The 9,373-nt window shown below is 38.3% G+C and overlaps 2 pseudogenes; both read right to left on the bottom strand.

The window, feature by feature from the left end:
* Positions 1-3,936: 3,936 nt before the first annotated feature.
* On the bottom strand, positions 3,937-4,901 carry LOC126081628 (olfactory receptor 1C1-like; annotated as a pseudogene).
* A 3,464-nt stretch (positions 4,902-8,365) lies between these two features.
* Positions 8,366-8,821, bottom strand: LOC126081739 (oligosaccharyltransferase complex subunit OSTC-like; annotated as a pseudogene).
* Between the last annotated feature and the right edge of the window lie 552 nt (positions 8,822-9,373).

Genomic DNA, 9,373 nt, shown 5'->3' with positions numbered 1-9,373 from the left:
TTAAAACGTATTTAAATGTACTAAGAGCTATCGTCACACACATATGCTTTCTACATATGTGCCCTAGGACTCTCTGATTAAGAATGTGTGTCAACTTGGCTAGGCCATGATTCTCAGTGTTTTGGCAGTCATGTAATGTTGTGATCACTTCCTTGTTGAGATTTGATATGTGATCACCCCTATGATGGGATCTGCTGTGAGTAGCCAATCAGTTGAAAGGGAGTTTCAAATATAAGCAGACATTCTGGCAGGACTTAGGGGCTTTTTGCTCACTCTGGATCCTGCAATTGGCTCCTCTTTTCTGACCTCCAGTTCTTGGGGCTTGAGCTAGCAGCTTACCTGTACAGTCTTGTCTGCCGATCTTGGGATTCATTGATCCTCATAGGCTGGGAGCGAGAGCCTTGCTCTCTGGCCTGCTGATCTTGGGTTCACCAGCCCCTGAGGCTACATGAATCAGGAGAAGCCTCTATCCTGAACCATGGACTTAGGACATTCCAGCCTCTACAACTGCATTTCCTTGACATAAATTTCTTTATATATATTTATATACTTTACCAACTTTGTTTCTCTAGAGAACCCAGCATAAGGCAAACTCTCAGAGGGAAATGCAGCTCACTCCCACAATAGGCAGTACTCCTTGTCATTACGGTCAGTTTCCACCTGTTTCTAACCTTTGTCTTTTTAATGACCACAGAACACATGTCTAGCTTCTGAGTACTTTTCTGGTGTGTGTATATGTGTGTTGCAGGGGGCAGCCCACTGACAAGATTAGTAGAAGAAAAGGGCATGGTTGACTTACCTTCTAATGCATGTTTGGCCCTTTATTTGATATGAGGAAATCATAAAAAAAAAAAAATCAAACTCATTGCCATTGATTCGGTTCTGACCCATAGTCGCCCATAGATGGTACAATTATGTTAGAATCTATCTAACCCTGCAGTCAGTGATTATTTTCGAATCTTAAAAATGAAATTACAAAAAAAAAAAAAAAAGTTAAATCTGCTTTTCTTCTGGGAATTTTTTTTATATATGTATGTATCATTTTTTTGCCTTATCATTGTTTTACTTTGATTTTCCTAGTTTCCTGTTACTCTAACTAAACTCTTGTGTTATTTAGGACTTCCTGGCTCTATTGTCAATGTTTTTTTATTACTATCCACTCTTTCCTAGATAACACCAGCTCCATTCACACAGACTTACTTTTGGACCTTGCAATCTGTAGACTTCTCTAATTATTGTTTTCTGTTTGTTTGTTTTTTTCTTCCTATAAGACAGCAAAAAATCATCCTAACTACCTCCTACTTGACCTTAAAAAGTTAAATGAAGGCTTTCATCTACCTGGAAAAAATCCTTGGGGACCATGTGCATAGTGCTCATCACCTCATGCTTTCAGTGTTATATGACCAATGTCTCTTTTATCAAGTAAGGAATAAAATTATAAAATTATTCTTTTCATTCTATGCATAATTTCTTTCTTCCCTAGGTTAGTCCAAATTTTGTACATTAATCTGTGATCCTTTAATAACCTCTTCAAATCAATATAGTGATGTAACTCTAATTACTTGACCTCTTTTTTCTCTAAATAATCAGCTGAAGTGACACAACTATGAGAAATGGAAAATTCTATATTATCCTCTTCAAATGTTTCACAAACATCCCCCTATTTAATGATAAGGTTCAGCAAAAAGTGAAGCAAATAGGTGCTTGGAGGAGCTTGGATTCCATCATTCACACAAACCCAAGCAGTTTCTTGCATGTAAATCCATAGTGAGGAATTGAATTTGCCTTTGGAACAGGCGGTCATTGAGCTATACAAGCATAAAGCAAATAGTCATTGTTACTGGTTAAAGCTGTTAAGTTACAAATAACCTTACCAATGCACGCGCTCTCTCTCTCTATAATCTTTTGTTTCTTAATTGAGTGAATCTGTATTCTTTATTAGACATTGTAAATTAGATAAATATCTTATTGTTGTTAGTTGCTGTGGAGTTGATCTCGACTTACGGCAAACCCATGTGTATAGAGCTGAACTGCTCCATAGGGATTTCAAGGCTGTGACCTTCTGGAAGCACATGATAGGTCTGTCTTCCAAGGTATCTCTGGGTACATTCGAACTGTCAACCTTTCAGCTAGTAGTTGAGTGCTTAGCTGTTTGCACGACCCAGGGACTTCTGGTAAATAAGTTAGAAGATATAAAATATTTTAACAAGTTTTGTTGCATTTTTGGAAGACACATTAGTATTTTTTCTTTTTTCCTGAATTAAGTTTTGGTAGGCCTGTATGTATTTGATTTTCTTTGAGAAGGTGTGTATGTGTGTATGTTTATAGAACATATGTCTTCACTCAAGCCATCATTTACAAAGATGCCATAGCTGAGATTTTTTAAGGTTGGAAAAGGTCAGGTAGGCATGACCTTAACTCATCCCAGGATGTGAGAATGTAAAAAAGGAACCTGGGTGGGTTGAACATACAATGATGTTGAATTGGAATGTCAATACCCAACATGGAGTTTATTAGATTGAATAACCTCCCCCAATATAATAATGTTGGCATACTCTGTATGATTGTTTTGTGGACATAGAATAAAATAAAACCCATGGTATTGGGTATGTGGCTTCCTCTTGAAAGAAGTTGATGTTTTCTACAGATGGAAGGCACATACTTGACTAAAAGAAAAGAAAAATACCCTTCCATCTTAAATTAAAAAAAAAAAAAAAAAAAAAGCAAAAACAAACTTTCTCCAAACCTGAAATGCACTCAATAATCCTAGTGGAAAGAGATCAGCTGATATCTGGCCTGTGGCTACAGCTGGGAAAGAGATTCTGTGACCAATGAAGTATTACAAGGACATGGGTCAAAAGAATAACATCATGGGCTGTGTTTGTAGGGAGAGGCAGTTGGAGGAAAACACATATTCTCTAAAACAAATAAATTCTTTGAAAAATTTTTAAGAGAATGTAGTATTTAAAATGAGATGGCCTCACTACTCTGCTAAGTTGAATATCTAGTTGTGGAGTCTGTGTCTATTTAACTAAAAATCTGAACTCATAAATATTAATTTCATCACAAGTTATCTTAATATCTAGAAAAGTCATCATAGAGACTTACATCTCATCACTAGGGCATATATGTATTGAAGTCAGAGACTCTTCCTTTACTTACTGTCATGGATTGCGTTATGACCCCCCGAATATATGTCAAATTGGTTAGCCCATGATTCCCAGTATTGTGTGGTTGTCCTCCATTTTGTGATTGTAATTTTCCTGTGTTGTAAATCCTAATCTCTGTCTGTGCTTAATAAGGCAAGAATAGATTATGTTAAAGAGGATTAGGGTGGGATTATAACACTTTACTAAGGTCACATCTCTGAGCCAATGTAAAGGGAGTTTCCCTGGGGTGTGATCTGCACCAACTTTTATCTTACAAGAGATGAAAGGAAAGGGAAGCAAGCAGAGAGTTGGGGACCTCTGAAAGATGCACCTGGAGCAGATCACATCCTTTGGACCTGGGGTCCCTGTGCCCGAGAAGCTCCTTGACCAGGGCAAGATTGATGACAGGGACCTTCCTTTAGAGCTGACAGAGAAATCCTTCCACTGGAGCTGATGCCCTGAATTCGGACTTCAAGCCTTCCAGACTGTAAGAGAATGAACAACCATTTGTTAAAGCCATCCTCTTGTGGTATTTCTGTTACAGCAGCACTAAATGACTAAGACGCTTACAATCTGTGAGCTGCATGCACACCATGTGACTTCCCCTAGTCACTTTCATTATCTGAGAAACAGATCTCAAAATCTCATACCTTTAATCAAGTGTTTAAATGTTATGTCCAGATGAAATGAATAGCACACATTCCGTCATTAAAAATGCATTTAATAACAGTTGGCTGCTCTCATTTCCCCTAGAAATACATTTTATTTTATCACCAAACTCATTGGTTTAATTCAGCCTGGGAGTTTGTGATTTTTTATAAAAGACTCTGCCCTTATGAAATGTTTTCTGAAGTGCTCTCTTCATATCCTTATTCCTTAGACTGTAGATGAAAGGATTCAGCATCGGAGTCACCACGGTATACATGATGGCTGACAGAGTGTCCCTCTCAGGGGTATGAGAGGAGGAGGGGCTGAAGTAAACAGCACTGGCTGTGACATAGAACAGCACCACCACTGACAGGTGGCAGATACAGGTGGAAAAGGCTCTCTGCTTCCCTTGAGTACAAGTTATCTTCAGGATGGTGGAGAAGATAAATCCATAAGATATGAGGATGCAGATAAGGGGCGTGAGAGCCAATAGAATTCCCACTGTAAAAATGACCATCACATTGAAGGAAACGTCGGAGCAAGAGAGCTGTAGTAGTGGGTCGAGATCACAGAAGAAATGATGGATGACGTTGGAGGCACAGAGGGACAGACGTGCTATTAGGACAGTGTGTAGGAGGGCATGAAGATAGGTAACTACCCAGAGTCCGGCCACCAGCTGGACACAGAGGCGAAGAGTCATTAGGGTGGTATAATGTAAAGGGTGGCGTATTGCCACATACCTATCACAGGCCATCACACAGAGAAGGAGGCTGCCCGTATTCACAAAAGAAATGAAGAAGAAAAGCTGAGTGAGGCAGGCTGAGAAAGAGATAGTTTTTTTACCAGCCAAACTGTTCACTACCATTTGGGGGCCTATATTGGAAGTAAAACAAATGTCAACAAAGGCCAAGTTGCTAAGAAAGAAATACACAGGGGAGTGGAGGCGAGAGTCAGAGCCAATAGCCAAGATGATGAGCATGTTCCCTGACACGGTGACTAAGTACATACAGAGGAACAGTACAGACAGGAGGTGTTGCTTTCTGCAGAGCTGGAAAGTCCCAGAAGGACAAATTCACTGATAACTGTTAGGTTTCCCCTTTCCATCTTCCCAATGAATCTAGAAGAGCAAAATATTACATTGTAGAGACCATCTCATTCTCAAGGATATGTGTGCGTGTGTGTGCTTGAGTGTGAGTGTGTATATAATAGAGCACATTTCAGACCCTGCTTGCTTGAAAACTTTCCAATTGCATCTTTTATTTATGATAAGGTTGTTGTTTATTGTGTGCTGTTAATTCTGTCTTATAGCAACCCTTATGACAGAGTAGAAGTGCCCCATAAGGTTTCCTAGACTGTAATCTTTACAGGAGCAGATTGCCAGATCTTTTCTCCTGCAGAGCTGCTGGGTGAGTTCAGAACATCAACTTTATGTCAGCAGTCCAGCACTTAGCCATTGTGCCCAAGAGGCTCCTATTTTTTGATATACTCTTTGGATATTCACACAGATAGGCTGGTTAGACCAATCTCAAGTACTTTCAAGAAAAAATGATTTCTTTCTCAAAATCAAAATGCACGTTCTTTGAATAAGGACATCATTTTTTTTTTTTTTATTTTGCCAATGCATTGTTTTGTCCACCGTAATCATACAATTGATATTTGGTTTTGTGAATTCGATTTATTTATGTTAGAAATCATAATATTTACACTGAACCGCTAGAAATATTCACTTTTATTGGATAATTTTCTTCACAATCTGAAACTTATACCCCCGGTGACAGATCTCATTATTTCCTTTTCCTTTCCTCTTGCAAGAATACATTTTTTATATTGATATTCACAAGTATTCCTGGGGTTAAATATTTATCCTTTGGTCTCTTGCTGATCACTTGATACAGTCTCTAGCTAACCTAGGATGTTCTTCAGAGCCCAGTGCTTGTGAATTGGGTTCCAGGTCCCTTCCTCATAGCAGCTCACACTTGCTATTTTCTCTAGAGGAGGTAGCAGTATTCTCCCTTACCTATCAAAACCTTCACTGGGTGTCTTGCTTTTCTGAAACCGTTTACAGAACTCTCAGGCAAAGGTGTCTAGGAAAGTGGTTGTGGGACAATGAAAGAAACTCCATGTCTTTTGTTTCATGTTGATTCTTCCCTCATTGTTGGACGTAGATATACTTAAGTGGGCGGTGCAAACGGCCTAACTGAAAGGTTGACAGTTCAAACCCACCCCGAGGCCTGGCATCTGTTTCCCTCATTATTTGACACAAATATGCTTAACTGGGTGGTGCAAATGGTTAAACACCAGACTACTAACTGAAAGGTTGGTATTTCAAACTCACCCAGAGGCCTGGCATCTGCTTCTGAAAGTCACACCCTCCAAAATCTTATGGAGCAGTTCTACTCTGCACACATGTGGTTGCCATATGTTGAAATCAACTCCATGGCAACTAAAAACAATATATTTAACTACTAACCACCTCTTTCATATAGTAATCAGATTTTCACATTCTCATAAAAAAAAAATACTAAAAACAATATATTTAACTACTAACCACCTCTTTCATATAGTAATCAGATTTTCACATTCTCATAGACACAATAAAATTTTACTATTTCTGATGTATGCCATTTCCTTTTTTTTGTTATTACTAAATACTGTAGTTATCCCACTGATATGTAAGTAGGTATAATTTTCTCAAAAGAAAGGCTGGTAAAGTGCACTTTACACTTTACTTTTTGTTAACCTATTGCCATTCTTAAAGTTATAAAATAACCAGATCAAAACTGTAATCTTTTGTCACTGAGCTGTGGATGAAAGTGTGAGGATGAGAAAACACTTTCCCATAGCAACTTTCTGACTATGGTGACCTCACTTTCCGGGAATGAATTCTTTTACCATTCGTGATATTGTATTCCCTCCTGATTCTTTCTATCAACTCTGTCATTTACCAGCAGTCAGTGGACTTTTACCCATTTGTTGAAGACATTGCCACTTGGTTCAGAGATTTCTTCTTTATCCCCACTTCTACCAACAATTCATATACACACAAAGCTGATACAAAATCAATGCCTCTCAGAGCATTCCTTGACCTGAACGTAGGTTTCATTTCAGAAACATACTCCAAAGTCATGAGTGTATTGTTTATTTTTACAGCATATGATTTTTAATCATTTGTAATTTCCTCATCTCCCAAAACTTTAATGTTAACATCTCTCTTATACATCTTGCTCTGACTCTCTCATTTCCTTTTGCTTATCTTTAAGCTTTTCATAAACTCCACTCACATTACTCAAAATCTATCAGGTTGGCTGCTTCATTTCCTTTCTAATTCTGTCAGTTTCCATTCCTCCTTATAATCTCCCATTCCTTCTTTTTCCTCCGAAGTCTTACTCTGCAGCAATCTCATGTTGACTGTGTTTTCTCCATACTAAGATACCTGAGCCAGGCTGGTGACCAAACTACAGTGCATCTGGTTCTACTACATTTTGAATTCCACCTTCTTTTGAACCTAATTAACCCTATGGAATTCATCGTCTTCTGTTCCCTGTATAATTTATTTAACTTCCTTGCAACCCTTTTGCCCAACCTCAGGTATATCAGGATGAAGTCTGTACTGAGAAGAGACATTACGTATGCCATATATATGTCCCTAAAGATAAAAAGCATCCTTTTAAAGATGACTTCTCTCAGCTGCAGACACGATCAGTTATACCTTCTTCTTCTTCTTCCCCTAAGTACTCAGCAATATCCCTTTCACAGCAAGCAATAAAATGTAGCTTACTTTCTTTTGTCTGCTTCTTTGTTGCCAGTGATATCTTGAGAACAGAATTTCGATTTGTTATTTTGAATCCTTTGTATATGACGTAAAAATTGCGCATAGTTGATCCAAGTAATCCTTATGGAAACAATAAATCAATGAAGAATTCTGGTGAAATTGTTTGTGCTAATCTCTCATTTTCTGCAATAAATGCATGATTTTTTTTGAAGAGGTTTTCTATAATACATTCCTATTTATAGCACATTATGTTATTTCCAGAATTTTATTCACCAGGATTATTTTGTTTTTCTATCTGCTCGAAAGTGAGAAAGAGGGGAACAATGAGATATAGATAAATGTTTTCCTTCCCTCAGAGAATGATAGTGCATCACAATGGGAGTTTTTACTTTTTTTTTTAATAATATAAAAATATAGGCCTCAAGCAAAGACATGTTTTCCTCCCTTGAGCTTAGCATCCTGGAGGGCAAAAAGAGTTCTGGGCACATCTCCTAATGATTTTTCCCTTGTTCGTGAATTTGTTTCTTCCTTATTTTGAAGAGAAAGCTCAAAAATGGTAAAACATCACATACAAGAAAAAAATGTGAAAACCCATAAAGATTCTAATTTTTTTTTTTTTCTTTTAGAGGGTAATATTGTTCGGGAGTATGAATGATTGGAAAAGATGGAAAACTGAAACTGAAAGATGAAAAGCCTATCAGTTCCATCTCCATAACGATCACTGTTAGTGTTCTCTATGAAAAGAAAAATATTAACTGCCTCTATATAGAGGACCATAGTATTTATAGAGGACAATCTAACCCATCAGATAGCTCAGCAGCTTCATTCTCATGAATACCCTGCCCCCCCCCACCCAAAATTCAATAGGACACAGGCAAATTCAGTGAATAAAAGAAATCTATTGAGTTCTGGAATATTTGGTGAGTTGGATAGGTCCAGGATTAAGAAACCTAAACCCCCCCTCCCATGTTAACAGGAAGCTGGATGTGAGTCCTTCCATAATATATTGTCCATTTACTCTGTAGGTCAAGAAAGCTACTGGCCTCTGATGCCCACGTTCATCAGTCATAGCGCCAACACATGGAGGTTCCACAATAACGTTATAAAGTATTCCTCCACTGATGAGGAAGTAAGACACCACCACCAGATTGTACACCATCATGGCCAACTGCATGTGCCCCCAGGTCAGCTTCTTCAGTTTCAGGCTGGGGCATTCCAGCACTAAGAACAGGACTCAGTACAACGTCTCCATTTTGGTGGTGGCAAGCACAGCACTTCTAAGAAATATTTTATTGTGTTTTCTGTGAAAGTTTACACGGAAATTTAGGTTTCAGTTTAACAATTTCTACACAAATCATTCAGTGACATAGGTTACATTTTTCACAATGTGTCAACATTCCCATTATTTCTGTTTTGTTTTGTTTCCAGTAATCTAGTTTTCCTGTCCCCTTACCTTCTCGTCCAATTTAGAGTAGTTGTTGACCATTTGGCTTCTTATGGATTTTTTTTTTTTTTTTAAAGAAGCTTAGTACTCATAGGCAATATTCTTTATTTTATGACCCAATCAGTTATTTAGGTAAATCGCCACGGCATTTTGACTTCCACATGCACGTCTTTCCTCTACCGTGTTGAACAGCAACATTCCAGATGGCTGCCATCATAGCCTGGGCCCCTGAGTGACTACGATGAGGAATCTTTGCCTCCAGCACCCCTCTGGCTCACCATGAACATATGTCTAGAGTGAAAATAAACCTCTGTTGCTTGAAGCCACAGGGGCTGTAGGGTGGAACCCTAGCCCACTCTG

The sequence above is a fragment of the Elephas maximus genome, chromosome 8 (assembly GCF_024166365.1).
Source record: "Elephas maximus indicus isolate mEleMax1 chromosome 8, mEleMax1 primary haplotype, whole genome shotgun sequence".
NCBI classification, from domain to species: Eukaryota; Metazoa; Chordata; class Mammalia; order Proboscidea; family Elephantidae; genus Elephas; species Elephas maximus.
The sequence above is the reverse complement of the archived record's forward strand: the minus strand, read 5'-3'. Positions and strand labels throughout refer to the sequence as shown.